General features: G+C 40.5%; 1 non-coding gene and 1 pseudogene across 1 annotated transcript; one reads left to right on the plus strand and one right to left on the minus strand.

Moving 5' to 3' along the window:
- The first annotated feature begins 2,287 nt into the window (after positions 1–2,287).
- On the plus strand, positions 2,288–2,391 carry LOC148568126 (small nucleolar RNA R71). The gene has a single exon (XR_015882519.1). It is a non-coding gene; the product is annotated as a small nucleolar RNA R71 (small nucleolar RNA).
- Positions 2,392–18,199: 15,808 nt separating this feature from the next.
- Positions 18,200–19,453, minus strand: LOC148568127 (uncharacterized; annotated as a pseudogene).
- Positions 19,454–20,045: the final 592 nt, after the last annotated feature.

The raw sequence follows: 20,045 nt of genomic DNA on the forward strand, positions 1-20,045 counted from the left end.
GAGCTTCCTGTAGTCTATGCACATCCTCCACCCAGTGACGGTTCTTGTGGGTATGAGTTCGTTCTTCTCATTTGGCACCACAGTTATGCCACCTTTCTTGGGAACTACATGGATGGGACTAACCCATGGGCTATCAGAAATGGGGTAGATTACCCCTGCCTGCCATAACTTCATGACTTCCTTTTGTACCACTTCTTTCATGACGGGGTTCAATCTTCTCTGAGCTTGAATGGAGGGTCTAGCATCCTCTTCTAGCAAGATTTTATGCATGCATATGGATGAACTTATCCCCTTCAAATCGGCTAGAGTCCATCCAATGGCATCTTGATGAGTTTGTAGCACCTTGATCAATTCTTTTTCCTATTCTTGGCTCAGGGCAGAGTTAATGATAACAGGGTGACTTTCATCACTACCCAAGTATGCATACTTGAGATTCGGGGGCAATGCTTTGAGCTCAGGTTTTGGTGCTTCCTTCTCTTCTTTCACTCTCTCTGGCATGCTTGGCATGGTTGTTTCAGCAGCCTTTATGTCACTAACTTCAATATCCTTGGTGAACTCCTCCTCTGCCACTTCCTTTATTGTTTCCTCAAAGGTTTCTTGTACTGCAATTTCCACTACATCAACCCTCATGCATTCCCTTAGTGATTCTGATGGATAGCTCATTGCCTTGAATACGTTAAACACCAATTTCTCATCATGTAGTCTAAGAGTGAGTTCACCCTTTTGTACATCTATGATGGCTCCAGCAGTGGCTAGGAAGGGTCTTCCCAGAATTATTGAAGCTTTGGCTTCTTCCTCCATATCTAACACCACAAAATCAGCAGGAAATATAAAATCTCCCACTTTCACCAACAAATCCTCAACTATCCCATGAGGGAATTTAAAAGTTCGATCTGCCAATTGGAGGGCCATTCTGGTTGGTTTGGCTTCCTCAATCTTCATTCTTCTCATCATTGTTAGCGACATCAAATTGATGCTGGCCCCTAAGTCACACAAGGCCTTCTCCACCATGACTTCTCCTATGATGCAGGGGATTTGGAAACTGCCTGGGTCCTTCAATTTCTGAGGCAATTTGTGCTGAATGATGGCACTGCATTCTTCAGTTAACAACACAGTTTCCTCATTTCTCCAGTTTCTCTTCTTGGTCATTAATTCTTTTAAGAATTTTGCATAGAGTGGCATTTGCTCTATTGCTTCAGCAAACGGAATGTTGATTTGGAGCTTCTTGAAAATCTCCAAGAACCTGGAGAATTGACCATCCTTTTCACTTTTCATCAAACGTTGAGGATATGGTGCTTTAGGTGTATACGGCTTCAGGACCTCTTTTTCTTTTTCTTTTGTTGCGGACTGTGTAAAAGATTGTCCTTGTTCCTCGTCTTTCACATGTTCCCTTGCTTCATCCTCTATGGTTTTCTTTGAGATCTCCTTTAGATTCTTTCCACTTCTGAGGGTGATGGCCTTACATTCTTCCCTTGTAATAGCCTTGGCAGCATGAGAAACGCTTGTCCCAGGGTTTTGCTTAGACAAATACAAAATTTGATTTTCTAGCTTCTGGATGGCTACTCCTTGGTTTTGCAGGTTAGAATTTACTTCTTCCTTAAAAGCTTTCAATTCGGTTATGTCTTGACTCATGGTAGCAAGCATTCCTTCTATCCGGTTTAATTGATCTTGAAATTGTTGGTTCGGATTAGGTTGGGTAGGTTGATTATTTTGGCCATGATATGATGGTTGGGAGTAAGTGTTTTGTGTGGCTTGGTATGATCTTTGGTTTGAATTTTGGTACGTGGAATTGTTATACTGGTTGTGGTTGTAAGGTTTGTGGTTTTGTGGTTGGGTTTGTTGGTTTCCCCACCCAAAGTTTGGGTGATTTTTCCATCCTGGGTTGTAAGTGTTGGAATGTGGATCATATGATTGCCTTTGTTGGTTTCCCACATAGTTGGCCTCTTCCCAATCACCTCCTTCAATGCTTACTTCCTCTTGATCTTGTGTGTGTATTGCAGCCACTTGCTTTGTTTCTAGTTGCCTGGTAAGCTCTGCTAGTTGCTTGGCAAACACCTTGTTTTGGGCTAGAATTGTATCAACATGGTTCAGCTCCATGACTCCCTTAGTGTTGTGCCTTTCTGATGCATAGTAGTACTCATTCTCAGCCACTGTCTCAATCACTTCAATGGCCTCTTCCACAGTCTTTTTCCTGTTCAATGAACCTCCTGATGAATGGTCTACAGCCTTCCTTGATTCATAAGAGAGTCCATCATAGAAAATATGCAATTGCACCCAATCATGGAACATGTCTGGTGGGCATTTCCTTGTCAAGTCCTTGAATCTCTCCCATGCCTCGTAGAGAGTTTCACCATCTTGTTGTCTAAAAGTCTGAACCTCAGATCGAAGCCTATTGACCTTTTGTGGGGGGTAGAAACGTGCCAGAAACTTGCTTTCCACCTCATCCCATGTTGTTAGACTCCCCCTTGGGAATGATTCCAGCCACTTAGCTGCCTTGTCCCTAAGTGAAAATGGGAACAAAAGCAGTTTATATGCATCTTCTTGGACTCCATTGGACTTCACAGTGTCACAAATTCTCAGGAATTTTGTGAGATGTTGGTTTGGGTCTTCATTAGCACTTCCACCAAATGAACAATGATTCTCCACAAGTGATATTAGCTGTGGTTTGAGTTCAAAATTGTTAGCCTGAATGGGTGGTTTCTGGATGCTGCTACCACAATTCCCAGAGGTTGGGTTTATGTATGAACTAAGAACCCTCCTCTCAGGAATGGCATTGTTTCCATCAGCTCTCTCATGGTTGTGAACTTCTCTATCCATGTTGAGATCTAGAGCTTCCTCAAAATTGTCCTCAGATTCTCCTTCAGATTCTTCTTCTCCCAGTATTCTCTTCCCTCTTGCTTCCCTTCTAAGTCTATGAAGGGTCCTCTCTGGTTCGGTATATGGAGGAGTTGATGTCTCTCCTCTCCTACCTGTCATACAAGAACACAGCACAGGCAACAAACAAGTGAAATACTCTTGGTTAATGGAAGAGTATGGTTAGAGCAATTGAGGAATTAATTCAAACAGTTAGTGAGTCAGTGAGTTAGTTGCTTGAATTTAAAGGCATAAAGAAAGAAAGCATGTAACCGAGTGCAGAAATTAAAATTCAACAAATAACTTGTACTGAATTATTCAAAGCAGAAAAAAAATGCTCAATCTAGTTAACTTCCAATTTGAGAATTGTCAATCGAAAACCAATCCCCAGCAACGGCGCCATAAACTTGATGCGCATAAACTAGTTATGCTACGATTTAGGAAATTGCACGATCGGCAAAATTCCTTCCGGCAAGTGCACCGGTTATCGTCAAGTAAAAACTCACAATAGAGTGAGGTCGAATCCCACAAGGATTGGTTGAGTGAGCAATTCGGATTAGAAGTGTGTTCTAGTTGAGCGGAATCAAGATTGAGATGAGAATTGCGGAATGTAAAATTGGCGGGAAAAGTAAATGACAAGAAATTGAAATGGCGGAATCTTAAATTGCATGAATTAAAGAGCAGAAACTAAATTGCTGAAATTAAAAGGGAATGGGGGTGATTGCATGAATTGAGTTGCAGAATGTAAAGAGAAGATGTAAATCAGAATTGGGGGATTCATTGGGTTATAGGAGATATTGAGATCTCCGAATCAAAACATGTTTATCTCTTCCTCAAGCAATGCGTTCATTGAATTTTGCTTGGCAATCTTATATGATTGGATCCCAATCCCTTGGCTCACCAATTCTCTCTAAAAATGAACAAATTCCCAATCCCTTGGTTTAAATGTTCATAAGAAGAGATGATGCTCGATCACTGATTATACCACACAGTTTCATGAACCACAATTTGGTAGGATTACATGTCACAATATCCATCCAAACCCCAATCCAATTCACTGTGAGAAAGCTTCTCTAGCATGAATCCTCCATTCCTTTCCCAAGGTTCCGAAGGATTCCAATTATGGGTAGTTTCTTTCCCAAGACAACTACCCAATGGAATTAGATCGAGAAGCTTTCTAACAAAATTCAAGAGAAAAGATTGAAGAAGAAGATAAACTATTATTGATTCATTGAATTACAATAGAGCTCCCTAACCCAATGAAAGGGGGTTTAGTGAGTCATAGCTCTGAATTCAATTACAAAGATATGAAAACTAGCTAAAAGTGAAGGTAAAAGTCCCTCCTCACTTCAATTCTATCCTATTTATACACTTTCTATATTGAGCTTCTGTTGTGTTTCTTGGGCTTTGAGGCCTCTCCATGCTTTCCTTTTGCCTTGGGTTTATGATCCATAATCTTGATGAGGCTGTTGATCCAAATTCTGTAACATTCATTGAGCCAACTTAGTGATAATCAAATAATGACACATGACTCAATAAATTGAAATTTCAGACTCATCAATCCTTCAGGCCCAATCCCATAAACCATGATATTCAATTGGGTTTCATACCAGAGTAAGTTTAAGTTAATGTTTGTGCTCAAATACTAACTTAAACCGCAATATTTTTGGCCAAGAAACCTTTTCCAAGAGTGGCGTTTAAGTTGCAGTTTAAGCTTAAACTGCAGCTTAAACGCCAGACACTTCCAGTGAGGCCTTTTGTAGAAGCACGTTTAAGCTTCAGTTTAAGGTTAAACTGAAGCTTAAACGTGGAAATGGAAGAAGGCAGCCCTGGAGAGTCATGTAGTCGAACACGTTTAAGCTTCAGTTTAAGGTTAAACTGAAGCTTAAACGTGGAGATAGGAAGGGCAGCCCTGGAGGTCGAACACGTTTAACTTCCAGTTTAAGGTTAAACTGGAGGTTAAACGTGGAAATGGAAGGAGGCATCCTGGAGGTCGAACACGTTTAACCTCCAGTTTAAGGTTAAACTGGAGGTTAAACGTGGAAGCTTAGAAGGGTAGCCCTGGAGGTGTCGAACACGTTTAAGCTCCAGTTTAAGGTTAAACTGGAGCTTAAACGTGGAAATGGAGAAAGCAACCCTGGAGGAGAAAACTTGGTCGAACACGTTTAAGCTCCAGTTTGAGGTCAAACTGGAGCTTAAACGTGGAAATGGCTCCCTGGCGGTTTAAGGTTAAACTGGAGGTTAAACGTGGAACTCCTTCCTGAGTGGCATTCTCATTCTGGCGTTTAACCTCCAGTTTAAGGTTAAACTGGAGGTTAAACTTCAATTCCAGCATTTCTTAGCCTTCCTGATTCTGGCGTTTAAGCTCCAGTTTAGGCTTAAACTGGAACTTAAACTCCACATGTGATATTCAAGCTTCCTTTATTGATTTTGTTGCTTCCTTGCTTAGCCTCTTCTTCCCTGAAATCATCCAAACAATTGCATCAAAGTCTTGCAAAATTTCATGAGAAATCTTCCATTCATAGCATTCAAGTAATATAACTAAACTCATGGAATTTGCATTAAAATCATACTGTTTGGATGGTTCATTGCTTTGTTATTCATTTAACCATTTTTGGTTACTTTAAGCTCAAGAAAATGCATAAAACAACTAAAACTAACAGAAAAATGCTAGTGAAACTAGCCTACGATGCCTTGGCATCAGACACAAAAGGGGCGTGGCACGCCTGGCTCATCAACTACTATGGGCGTGCCACTTGAGCAAAGGGGCGTGGCACGCCAACTCACCATTCCAAGAAGAACCTTCACTATGGCATGCCACTTGGTGTCGAAGGCGTGGCACGCCAGCCCCAAGAAGTCACTTGGGCGTGCCACTTGAGAACCCAGGCGTGGCACGCCAAGCTTGAAGAGTTCACAAATCCATGAGCGTGCCACTTGAGCAGCATGGCGTAGCACACTGGTACAACAATCCAGAGAAGAGGCTGAAGGCAATTGAAGACTGGACGTGCCACTTGAGCAACCAGGCGTAGCACGCCAATGCACAAAGGACCAAAAGCAAGGACTGGGTATGCCACTTAGTATCGAAGGCGTGGCACGCCAACCTTAGCATTTCACTATGGCGTGCCACTTGAAGGCTGAGGCATGGCACGCCAACTACTGAAACCAAGACAAGGTCATGGGAATGGCACGCCAGCCTTTAGGCGTGGCACATTGGTATAAGTTTTCAGAGAGGATGAAGGAGGCCAATTACATGGGGCGTGCCACTTGGTATCGAAGGTGTGGCATGCCATTCACTATTCTTCATTTAGGTGTGACACTTGAGCAACCAGGCGTGGCACACCAGTGTCATTCAGAGTGAAGCATTGGGGCGTCCCACTTGAGTTTGTGGTGTGGCACGCCAAACAGAGGAACCACTCACTCACAAAAGGGGCGTGGCACGCCAGACCCTGGGCGTGCCACGCTAGTTCAACTTTCCAGAGAAGCCTAGCCAAGCATAAAGCAAGGGCGTGGCACGCCAGACCTTGGGTGTAGCACGCTAGTACAAGTTTTCAGAGACAAAGAGAAGTGAGAAAGGCAAAGGGCGTGCCACTTGAGTTCGAAGGCGTGGCACGCCAACACAAGAAATCCACTATGGCGTGCCACTTGAGTTCGAAGGCGTGGCATGCCAAGGTTGTTAGAGGGACGAGGGTGCCACTTGAAGGATTGGGCGTGGCACGCCAAGCTGGAAATGAAGTGCACGTGACATGCCAGAAAAGCACCAGCCACACGCCAGCTGAAAAGTCATGCTTATTGAGTGTTTTCTTTTCCCTCCAAAATGTAATTTTCCTTTTTCACTTTTGTAATTCTTTTATTTTACTAGGTGTAGTATAAATACCCCCAGGGAGTACTGAAGAAAGGGGGTTAAGCAGTCAGTTTTAGATCCACTTTTATACTTCACCTTTGAGTACTTTTTGAGCTATGAGTAGCTAACTTCCCTCTCATTGAGAGAGGGAGGTCTGTTGTACTTGATGGATTGATAATAGTGAAATCCTTCTTCTCTTCATCTTCTCTTTGATTTGTTAGAAGGAATTTCGTTCTTAATGCTTAGTATTCAATTATCTTGGGAAAGAGATTGAATGCAATTGGGTTTCATGGGAACCTTGGAAAAGGAAACATGAAACCATGCTTGAAATCCCTTCTCACACTAGAGTAGAATCTGGGTTTTGGTGTTTGGATACGTGACATATAATCCTCCCTCTACTTGGACCTATAATGGTGTGTGGTATAATCAGGGACCAAGCCTATCTCTCTTCATGAGCAATTAGACCAAGGAATTAGCTATTGATCAAGATCTAAGAGATTGAGTCACCAAGGGATTGGGGCTCAATCAATCATGATTGCCAAGAGGTCAATGAGTTGCATGATTGAAGAGGATATAAGCTAGATTTGATCCAAAGAGACAACATCTCCCAATCTCAATGAATTTTCCCATTGTTATCTATCCATTTCTTTACAGCTTATTTTTACATTCAGTAATTCCCTATTCCCATTTACATTCAAGTCATTTATGATTCTGTCCTTTACTTTCTGCCATTTATATTTCTGAACTTTATTGCTTTTCTTTATATTCTAGTCATTTACATTTATGTCATTTACAATTTTGCACTCTACAATCCTATTGACCTGCTTGACTAATTCATCAATTGATTAAAACTGCTCGAATTTGCCAATCTCTGTGGATACGATCCCACTCCACTGTGGGTCATTACTTGACGATAATTTTGGTGCACTTACCAAAAGGACTAATTCACCAATTTTGAATGGGGTGTGAATTCCAGTCATCAAGTTTTATGGCTTCGTTGCCGGGGATTGGCTTAAATTTAATAGTGATTAAATCAATTGGAGAGCTAGATTAAGCAATTTAAATTCCTTGTTATTTTATTTTCTTTAGCATTTTTTTATTTTCTTTTATTGAGTTCTATTCCTTTCTTCTTTGAGTATTTTTTTCCACTCATCTAACTGTTTGATTAATTGCACCACTCACACTAACAACCACTCTAACAAGAGTAATTTCTTCATTCATTTTTTTCCTTCTTTTTGCCTTGTTGGTTGTATGACAGGTAGAAGAAGCGATGCTTCAACTTTCTTTGATTTTGAACCTGAGAGGACCTTCCTTAGATTAAGGAGGGAAGCAAGAGGGAAAAGAGTCATTGGTGCTCAGGAAGAGGAAGAGTATTTTGAAACAAACATGGAGGAGAACATGGAGAACCACCAAGAAGAAGAAGCTCACAATGCTAGAGAAGGCCCAGTAAATCATGATGGGCAAGAAAGAAGAGTCTTAGGCTCCTACATCATCCCAATCCCAGGAAATTGTGGCAGCAGCATCCTAAAGCCAACAATTCATGCCAATAATTTTGAGCTGAAACCTCAGCTTATCACACTTGTTCAGAACAATTGCTCATATGGAGGGAGTGCCCAAGAAGACCCTAATCAACGTCTCAGCACATTCTTGAGGATATGTGATACTGTAAAGTCCAACGGGGTACACCCCAACATCTACAAACTACTCTTGTTCCCTTTCTTACTCAGAGATAAGTCAGCAAAGTGGTTGGAATCATTCCCCAAGGATAGCCTAACTACATGGGAGGAGGTCGTGAACAGATTCCTTGCAAGATTTTACCCTCCACAAAGAATCATTAGGCTGAGAGCTGAGGTGCAAACTTTTAGACAACAAGATGGAGAAACACTCTATGAGGCTTGAGAGAGATTCAAAGATCTGACAAGAAGATGCCCACCAAAAATGCTCAATGAATGGGTACAACTACACATCTTTTATGAAGGACTATCCTATGAAGCAAAGAAGGCTGTGGACCATTCTTCAGGAGGCTCACTCAATAAGAAGAAAACCATTGAAGAGGCCATAGATGTCATTGAGACTGTAGCTGAAAATGAGTATTTCTATGCTTCAGAAAGGACTCAGAAGAAGGGAGTGCTAGAGCTCAACTCTGTAGATGCTTTGTTAGCTCAGAACAAAGCAATTGCAGCTCAAATAGTAGCTCTAACTAAAAGGATGGAGGCCAACCAAGTCTCAGTCATTCAAGACCAAACTCCTCAATAAGAAGGGAATGCACCAGAACCTGAAAGTGACTGGGAACAAGCCAATTATGTGAACAATTCATCCAGACCACCATATAACCCACACTCTAAGACATACAACCCAGGTTGGAAGAATCACCCAAACTTTGGGTGGAGAAATCAACAAAACCACAACCAGGACCACAACAAACCTTATTCATCAAATCAGCATTTCAACCACAACCCCAACCATCAGACAGGGAACCATAGACCCTACCGCAACTCACAAAACACATCATACCATAGTAACCAACCCACACACAACAACCTCAATCCAGATGCACCATCCTCAACTATGCAACCATGTGAAATTAAGAGCAACTTTGAGAGGATGGAAGCTGCAATAGCATAACTGTCCTCACAAATTACAGGAGCAGTCTCCACCCTCATGGACAGACAAGCACAAACTGACAGAAGGATAGATGCTAATCAAGAGGAATACAGGTCAAATCCGAAAAATCAAGGCGCAACAATCTCAAAGTTGAAAGCATAAGTGGGGATTTTATCCATGAAAATTCCACTTCCCACGCACACATTTCCTAGTGATACCATGGCTAACCCAAGAGGGGAATGCAAGGCCATTACTCTAAGAAGTGGGAAGGTTGTAGAAGAAGGAACCCCAAGCAAAGACAAGCATGAAGAAGTTGCAGCAAAGCATGAGAATAAGGACGAAGAAGAAATCCCTGCTCCACCTCCACCAAAACCAATTTTGAAGCCTTATGTGCCAAAGGCACCATATCCACAAAGACTGGGAAAAGATGGGAAGGATGACGAGTTTTCTATGTTCCTAGAGATCTTCAAGAGGTTCAAATCAACATACCATTTGCTGAGGCATTAGAACAAATGCCACTCTATGCTAAATTTTTGAAGGAGCTTATAACCAAAAAGAGGAACTGGGAAGCAAAAGAAACCATAATCTTGACTGAAGAATGCAGCACCATCATACAGAAGAAGCTGCCTCAAAAGCTGAAAGACCCAGGGATTTTCCAAATTCCCTGCATCATAGGAGACACCACCATTGAGAAAGCCTTGTGTGATTTAGGAGCTAGCATAAATCTTATGTCTGTGACTATGATGAGAAGGATGAAGATTGAGGAAGCCAAGCCAACAAAAATGGCACTCTAATTGGTTGACAGAACATTTAAGTTTCCACATGGGGTGGTGGAAGACTTGCTAGTGAAAGTAGAAGAGTTCATCTTTCCTGCTGATTTTGTTGCGCTAGATATGGAAGAAGAGGCCAACACGTCAATTATCTTAGGAAGACCATTCCTAGCTACTGCTGGAGCCATCATCGATGTGCAAAAAGGGGAACTACTCTTGAGGTTGCATGAAGAGAAAATGGTCTTCAATGTCTTCAAAGCAATGAGTTACCCCAAGGAATCCATAGGAGAATGCATGCTGGTAAACACCATGGAGCAAATAGTTTAAGAAGTCTTGGAAGAAGAACAATGTAGAGGAACCATTGAGCTGGAACAAGCACCAGATGGAGAATCACCACAAGGAACCATGGGAAACTCAATCATACCCCATCTCAGACAGCCCTTGGGTAAGCCCGGTGCAAGTAGTCCCTAAGAAAGGAGGGATCACTGTTGTGGCAAATGAGAAGAATGAATTCATACCCACAAGGACAGTGACCGGATGGCGTATGTGCATTGACTACCGGAAACTCAATGAAGCCACCCGGAAGGACCACTTTCCCTTACCTTTCATGGACTAGATGCTTGAAAGATTAGCAGGACATGAGTACTATTGCTTCCTAGATGGATATTCGGGCTACAATCAAATTGTTGTAGACCCCAAGGATCAGGAAAAAACTTTATTTACTTGTCCATATGGTGTCTTTGCTTATAGGAGAATGCCCTTTGGATTGTGCAATGCACTGCAACATTCCAAAGGTGAATGCTCTCCATTTTTTCAGACATGATTGAGAAGTTCATAGAAGTATTCATGGTTGACTTCTCTGTATTTGGGAACTCATATTCTGATTGCCTATACCATCTTACTCTTGTGCTAAAAAGGTGTCAAGAAACCAACCTAGTTTTAAACTGAGAGAAGTGCCATTTTATGGTGACTGAAGGGGTGGTTCTTGGTCACAAGATTTCAAAAGATTGCATAGAAGTGGACAAGGCAAAAGTGGAAGTAATTGAAAAATTACCTCCACCTTGCAATGTCAAAGCAATCAGAAGTTTTTTGGGACACGTTGGGTTCTATAGGAGGTTTATCAAAGATTTTTCAAAGATTGCAAAACCCCTTAGCAACCTACTTGTCTCAAATAATCCTTTTGTTTTTGATAGAGAGTGCATGGTAGCCTTTGATGAACTTAAGAAGAAACTTTCCTCGGCACCTATTATAGCACCACCAAGCTGGGATATTCCCTTTGAACTAATGTGTGATGCATCTGATTTTGCTATTGGTGCTGTTCTAGGATAGAGGAAAGACAAGCCAGTACATGTTATTTACTATGCTAGCAAGGTTCTCAATGAGAATAAAAGGAACTATACCACCACGGAGAAAGAACTTTTAGCCATAGTTTTTGCTTTTGACAAGTTTATATCATATCTTATTGGCTCAAAAGTAATTGTGTTCACTGATCATGCAGCACTCAAATACTTGCTTACCAAACAAGAATCTAAGCCCAGACTAATAAGGTGGATCTTGTTGCTCCAAGAATTTGATATTGAGATTAAAGATAGGAGCGGAGCAGAGAACAAGGTAGTTGACCACCTCTCAAGGATCCCACAAGAAGAAGAGATGCAGCAAGTAGCAGTCAATGAAAGCTTTTCTGATGAACAATTGATGATGATTCGAGTAGCCCCTTGGTTTGCAGACATAGCCAACTTCAAAGCTATTGGGGAACTACCAACCAACATCAATAGGCACATGAGGAGGAAGCGAATTAAAGATGCCAAACACTACATCTGGGACGATCCTTATTTGTTCAAGAAGTGTGTTGATGGAATCCTAAGAAGGTGTATACCCCATGAGGAAGGGCAGGAAGTATTATGGCAGTGCCATGGATCTGCATATGGAGGTCACTTCAGTGGAGAAAGGACAGCAGCAAAAGTGCTTCAATCCGGATTTTACTGGCCAACAATGTTTAAGGATGCCAAGGAAATGGTGTCAAGATGTGATGAATGCCAAAGAGCTGGTAATCAAACCAAGAGAAATGAGATGCCACAGCAATTCATACTAGAGTTGGAGCTATTTGATGTATGGGGGATTGATTTCATGGGACCCTTCCCAACCTCCTACTCAAATGGCTACATATTGGTGGCTGTTGATTATGTTTCAAGGTGGGTAGAAGCCATAGCCACTGCAACAAATGACAACAAGGTTATGATAAGCTTCTTAAGAAGGAACATTTTTAGTAGATTTGGAGTTCCCAGAGCTCTCATTAGTATGGAGGAACACACTTCTGCAACAAACAACTTGAGACACTCCTTCTCAGATATGGAGTGAAGCACAAAGTGGCAACTCCATACCACCCACAGACCAACGGACAAGCTGAAATCTCCAACAACGAGCTGAAACAAATCCTTGAAAAAACTGTTGGAAGCTCAAGAAAGGATTGGTCTAAGAAGCTGGATGATGCACTATGGGCCTACAAGACAGCCTATAAGACTCCCATTGGGATGTCTCCATACCAATTGGTGTATGGCAAGGCTTGTCACTTGCCAGTTGAACTTGAACATAGAGCATTTTGGGCTCTAAAAATGTTAAACTATGATGAGCAAGCTGCTGGAGAAAAGAGATTAATGCAACTCAATGAGCTAGAGGAGTTTAGGAATCAGGCATATGAGAATGCAAAAATCTACAAAGAGAACACAAAAAGGTGGCATGAACAAAAGATAGCAAGAAGGGAGTTTACTGAAGGACAGAAGGTGTTACTCTATAACTTAAGACTAAAGTTCTTCCCTGGAAAACTGAAGTCTAGATGGTCAGGACCTTTCACCATACTCAAGGTGTTTCCCTATGGTCATGTGGAGCTCATGGAGGACAAGACTCAGAGAACTTTTATTGTCAATGGCCATAGACTCAAACACTACTTGGGAAGCTCCTTAGAGGAGCAGGAAGTGAGCTACAAGCTCAGCTAAAGATGAAGGAATGTCAAGCTAATGACAATAAAGAAGCGCTAGTTGGAGGCACCCCAACACTTTATCCTTTTTGATTTAGTTACTTTTCTTAGAAGTAGTTTAAAAATTTGTTGCATTAGGTAGTTTAATTTTCAGTCTCCCATTTACCTTGCATTACCATATCAGGATTAGTTTACAATTGCAGATTAGAAAGTTGATTTTAGCTTTGATAGCTAAATTTTCTTTACCTTTTTTTCTCCCAGACTTGCAACTTGATAAAGGCATAGATCATGATGAGTGAATGGGTTGAGGACTAGCTAAATTGCTAAGTTTGGTGTGTCCTCTCACCAACTTAATCTAGGCATACAAACAATTTATATCTTGATTTGAAGAATAAGCCCAAGTATTAAGTTTGGTGTGGCCACCACCAAGAATCATCTAGTAGCCCAAGTCACCCAATTTGAAAGCACTTAATACTTTGGGTAAGAACATGAATGTGGTTTAATAAGTTCAGAGGAATTGGAATCAAAAGAAAATGAAAAGATTGATGTTATTCCACTCTTATGAACACATTAAATACACAATGATGAAACCAATTTATTAAGATGCCAAAGAATTAAGTTTGGTGTCCCAAGGGACACCCATCAGTTGCAATCCAATTCACTCTTGATGAGAAGAAATGTGAATGGGTTCTTTTGTCATTACTAATGAGTTCAGTTTCATAAAAAAGGAGAGAAGATGGGGCCCATATGGTAATCTACTCACAAAGCAAGGAAGTCAAAGTGTACTTACACTTTGGAACTCAACACACGCAGAAGACACAGTGAGAAAAGAGTTGGCGCCTCTTCCCACGCTAGGCGCCACTCCCCAAGTGGGAAAACATTTAACCTTTTTAATTCTCACCACAACATTCACCCATTATAAAAGCCTCACTTCACCATCTCCTATTCCACTTCAACAACCCCAATCACACAAAAAGAGCATACAGCCCTCACCTTCCTTTCTCTGTTCATCTTTTACCATCTCTTTCCATACTTTCTTTCTTTCTTTTTTTTTTCTTGATTGGGACAATCAAGTCCTAAGTTTGGTGTTAGGGCAAAACCTAATTTTGCTTGCTCTTTCTTGCAATCCCCATTTCACTTTCAAACACACTTTCTCAACCTCATGGCACCACCAAAAAGCTCAGCCTCAAAGAAAAGAAAAATCAAGAACCAACCTCTGGATCCTCAAGTTCCTTCAATGACTACAAGTTCCTCTCCGCATTCAATCAAAATCAATTCTATGAATGGGTGAGTGAGAGGGAGATCATTCCAGAAGTTGGGTTCCAATTAGGGAGGAACAAGCACGTTGAAATCAACATTGAGATCAACAATAGAGGTTGGTCACTTCTATGCAACCCACCAAGAAAAGTGGTAGAGAGCTTGGTGAGGGAATTTTATGCCAATGCAGTACCTCAACCAGGGCAACACTATGGCTACATTAGCTATGTAAGGGGGAAGTCCATTGACTACAGTCCCTCTAGCATAGAAAGAATGCTAATGGTGAAGAGGACAAGCTCCACTCGGAGTTATGAAGAAAGAATGAAGCAGCAAGACCCTGGGTTTGATGAGATCCTGAATGAGATTTGTGTGATGCATGTGCGTTAGATCAATGATAAGGATGGGATACCAAATCAATTGAGGAGAAGATATTTGAGCCCCCAAGCTAGAGGGTGGCTAGAATTTGTGAGGAGGTCCCTAATCCCCACATCCAACACTTCAGAGGTGACTAAGGAGAGAGTTGTACTCATCTACAGCATCATGAAAGGAGAGAACATCAATGTGGGGGAGATGATTGCCAACAATATCAACAAAGTGCTGAAAAGCACTAATGACAACACAAGGTTGGCATTCCCCAGCATTATACAAAGGCTATGTGATGAGGCTAGAGTTGAAAAGATCATTGATGAAGTGCTTGTGAAGCAAGACAAGTTTATAACTGCCAAAAAGATGGCCAAGGTGGTAGCTGTGCACCCACTCAACAGGGCCAGAGAACGAAGAGCTCATGCCCATGAACCACCACAACAACAAGAAGAAGAGGAAGCAGAAGAGCAACCTCAATTCCTGGCACTTCAACCACCACCACAATACCAATATCAGCAATTTCCAGAGGGATTCAACTGGGAGCAATTGCAAGGAGATGTACATCAAATGAAGGGAGATCTATGATGAGGCACAGAAGTTGGTGAATTAAAAATTATTAAAATAGTTGCGTTGCAAGTATAGTTCTTAACTCACCAAAAATCTGCCTATCAATTTAGAAATATGTCACAGAGAGTTTAAATTAAAAATTACTGGGAGTTTAAGTCCCAGGTCGTCTCCCAACGAGCTGCAGAAAAGTGTGCTATCTTATTAATCAGATGTTCTAAAAAGTTGAGTTAAGTAAATTGAAAATTAAATTGAGGAAATCTAAATAATATGAATAAAAGCCTTGACTGGGAGTTGATTAGTTGGAATCTCTATTATTGATGGGATGATTTCAAGATTAATTTATAATTAATGGTTGTTCTGTTTAGTTATCCTTTACTAGGTAAAGGAAAGTCAAACAAGTTGGAATGCTAGATTTGTTCAGGAGTTGCAACCCACTTAGTTCAAAGGGATTGGTGTTAGTGACTAGATAGCAATCCAATAGTTAACCCAATTACAAATTCTCTTTCAATCCTTCCAACTCAAGAGTTCCTTTCAATCAACTCCCCATCAAGTGAAGAAACTACTCGCTCATTGTAAATAATAAATCCATAACACATGAAAGGGAATTAAAAGAAGACATGATTATTGGAATGGAAAATAAATTAAAATGAAAGAAATAATCCTTGTATTAAATAATCATGAAAGTATTCAAATGACAAAATTGAACAAAGCAAAGAGCATGGAAGAATAAAACCAAGTTAAGAGAACGAACTAGAATAACGAAGTCTTGATGAGGAAATAACTCTTCTCAATGTTCTAATGCTAAGATCAATTGAAAATTAAAATTCTAAAAACCTAGAGAGAAAAACCTAGAGGAGGAATAAAACTAGATCTAAAACTAAAAACTGTCTAGAATGAATGTTGTTATTTGTTTCTGCATATTCTCTGGCTCTAGTCTGCTGTTTCGGGCCAAAAACTGGGTCGAAATAAGGTCCAAAATTGCCCCCAGCGAATTCTGCAGATTATGTAGATCGCACATGTGACGTGATCGCGTCACCCATGCGAACGCGTCATTCGCGCTTTTCCTTGCCACGCGTTCGCGTCGTCCACGCTACCGCGTCGCTTGAGCTTTTCCAATCTGCATGGCCGCGTGAGCCATGTGGCCGCGTCACTGCGATTTGCTCTCTTTCGCGCGGTCGCGTGAGCCATGCGACCGTGTCACTTCTCGTTGGTTATCTCCTTAAATTCTTGTGTTCCTTCCATTTTTGCTAGCTTCCCTTCCAATCTCCAACTCATTCATGCCCTATAAAGTCTGAAACACTCAACACACAGATCACGGCATCGAATGGAATAAAGGAGAATTAAAAATACATAATTAAAGTCTCTAGGAAGCAGTTTTCAAACATGTTATAAATTCAGGAAGGAATTATAATTTCATGCTAATTTAATGAATAAGTGGGTAAGGATCATGATAAAATCACACAATTAAACACAATATAAACCATAAAATAGTGGTTTATCAACCTCCCCACACTTAAACATTAGCATGTCCTCATGCTTAATTGAAGGAGATAAGGAAATAAGTATGAACATGTAGAAACTCATGAAATGCAATACAACCCTATATATATATATAAATAAATGCAACTATATGATTCTTGCCCACTTGATCAAAAGTAAATAAGCTCTTCAAAACAATTACAAATCAAATTTCACTAATTCTATCATTATACAATAAAACAGATAAAAGTGCAAGAAGATAGCTCATGAAAGCAGGGAACATGAAAATTCAAGCATTGAACCCTCACTGATAATGTGTGTACGCTCTAATCTCTAGTGTATAGGGTAATCACTCTATCCTTCTCTAATCATGCTTTCTAACTTTTGTTTTTCTCCTAACCAATCAACAACAGTTAATATACCAATGCAAACATCATGAGGTCTTTTCAAGGTTTTAATGGGGCCAAGGTACAGGTAGGGGTATACATATGGTTAAGTGAGCTGATAAATTGAATCTTTAATTAACCCAAGCTTCAACCCAACCTATATATTTTTAATGTAATCTTAAAGTTCATACCTAGCTACCCAGGATTCCCTTTTTCAATCCATACTCATGTATCAACTTTGTATTTGATTCTATCATATGTGCATTGATCTTTGAGTTCTGAATTTAACATTGGGGTAATTTTGTCCCCTTATATATATATATATATATATATATACATATATATTTTAAATTGAAAGAAATATAGCTTATCAATGCACATAGATTTTTAATTCTTATAGTTTCACATGAGTAGGTATCCAAATTCCCATTAAATTCTTATGACACATTCCCTTAACAACTTTTGTTCCCACGATTTCCCATACTTAACTAGCACACACAATTCTATCTTAAGCTAACCAAAGATTCAATTTGGGATATACAATTGTTTTTCAGCTTAAGGTTAGTAATGTGGTAAAATATAGAACAAATGGGATTTAAAGGCTCAAAGTGGTTAACAAAGGTAATTGAAAAGGGTAGGCTTAATTTGGATAAGTGAGTTTAAACAAATAATGGCCTCAATCATGTGCAATCATGCAAATATAATAAATATTGGACATATAAGATAAAACAAAATATAGATTACAATCATAGAGAAGTAAACACACAGAAATGAAATAATTATGGTTAAATAATGTAACCATTCATAAAGGCTCAAATCTTTCACAGGTTGTGTGTTCTTTAGCTCAAATATCATGTTCCAAATACAACTCAAGCAAGTTTATCATAAAAATTTTGAAAAATTAGTGAGATTTTGTTCCAAAGATAGAGTCTTAAAAGAAACTTATTGTCTTTTCAATTAAGTAGAACATGCATGCAACTATCCTAACCTATGCAATTTATTCTATTCTATAAAAGAAAGAAAATCTAACTAAAATATCTTAATTATTGGTGCTAGAGAAGAGAAATTGCCTCCGGAAGTCAGGTACTGACCGACCTCCCCACACTTAAGGCTTTGCACCGTCTTCGGTGCCGTTTGTCAGGAACAGGGGTGGGCTGGTAGTAGTATCTCCACAATCGGGACCGTCATGGCTCCCTGTGCTAGTAAAAGAAGTGGATTCCGGGGTGTCTGAGTCTTTGCAATCTCCTCTAAGTAGCTCCCTGAGGTGTTTGAATCTTCGGTTATTACGACGCTCTCTCAACTTAGCTTTGTGTTCTTGCCGATCCAACTTCTTGATTATCTGCTGGAGCAATTCATCAGTTGTAGGTGCTTGTGGTGTTGAAGAAGGATTATCTTCAACTGGAGCAGTAGGAAGACTTGTAGTGGCTGCTGGAAGTCTGAGGTATTTCCCGTTAGGGACATACTGATCATCCCGTGGAAGCACGGCTTTGGTGTCCCCAGCTCTGTAGGAGACTCCGGCTGCTGAGACAAGATCTGAGACCAAGGCAGGGAAAGGTAAGTTGCCCCCAATTTGTACGTGTCCCATAGCATTCCGGATATGTCTTGAGAGATTCAGAGGTTGGTCTGTAAGGATGCACCATAGTAGAACAGCCATGTCCGCAGTGAAGGAGGACTCATGAGTGCTCGGAAAGACGTAATGGGACATGATCTGTGCCCATACGCGAGCCTCCAAGGTAAGTGCTGAAGCCAAGATTCCCTTAGGGCGGGTACGGTGGTATCCGTAGATCCAACGGCTGCCAGGTAATGCGATAACTCCAAGAACAGAGTCCTAGTCAAATTGGTACCTCTGGCGCTTAAGTGCGGCTCCTTGGAAGGCGTCCATTCCTTCTGGAATAGGGGGAAGACTCAGAGCTTGCTGAATGGCCGCTTCTGTAGTGGGGACTTGCTTCTGCCGGACATAAACAGACTACAGGGTTGGCATGTAGAAGTTAGAGTAGAACTCAACTACCCAAGAAAGATTGACCTGCCTTGGCTATCTCTGTAGGAAACCCCATTGTATTCGTTCAATTTGCGGCTCAACAAAGGTAGCAATATTGGATGGGAGGATAAGAAGGTATTCATTGTTATAGTTCCTTTCTGCTAGGATAGGGAACATCTGCTCACAGTAGCGATTGGGAAATCGCGCAGTGTCCTTTGCTGGAAAGGCTTTCTCTTTTTCATCAACCTTTATTATCCTCTTAACTCTTTTTGTTGAGGGCTTAACTGCGGTTGAAGAAGGCTCTGCCACTAATTCTCTTTTAGTGCCTCTTCTTGCTGGGGGTTTAGGGGTCGCTTTCTCCTTTCCTTTCTTGGTGGCCATCCTGAAAAGAGAGGAGAAAGTAAATTAAATTCAAATAGATATATAGCAAGGAAGAGAACGGAAGAGTGGTGATGGATGCACATTAGGATGTAGTTGACATTAACACATGCTCTCGAGTACATGTAAAAAGCCAACAATGAAAAATAGTCAGTGCATCGAAAGATAAGTAGATGCAAGGTGTTTATTGGCATGCCGGAAAAGGGCATGAGTAGCATAGACCAAGCATCAGTTGTAACAAGCCAAAATGTTTGTATTGACAATTAAATTCAATTAAAACAATAGTAGAGAGAATTTGTGAAAAGCAAGCATTGAATAGTAGATTAAAGTAATGTAGAAAAGTGCATAATGCTATATGGGATTTTTCACAAACACATGGCATGCATGGTAAATAAGATATAGAAAGTATGAAGGTGAACATGCAAGCAATCCGTTAAAAATAATAATTGTCAAACAAATTGCAACAATCCACAAGCATATAATAAGGACTAATGACTCAAATAAATTTCTAACACTATGTAAAAATGAAAAGAAGAAGAAGGAAAATATGAATAATGAAAAGAAAAAGAAAAGAAAAAGAAAATAATATATAAAA

Source organism: Arachis ipaensis, chromosome B4 (genome assembly GCF_059453495.1).
Source record: "Arachis ipaensis isolate K30076 ecotype BB chromosome B4, ASM5945349v1, whole genome shotgun sequence".
Classification (NCBI taxonomy): domain Eukaryota; kingdom Viridiplantae; phylum Streptophyta; class Magnoliopsida; order Fabales; family Fabaceae; genus Arachis; species Arachis ipaensis.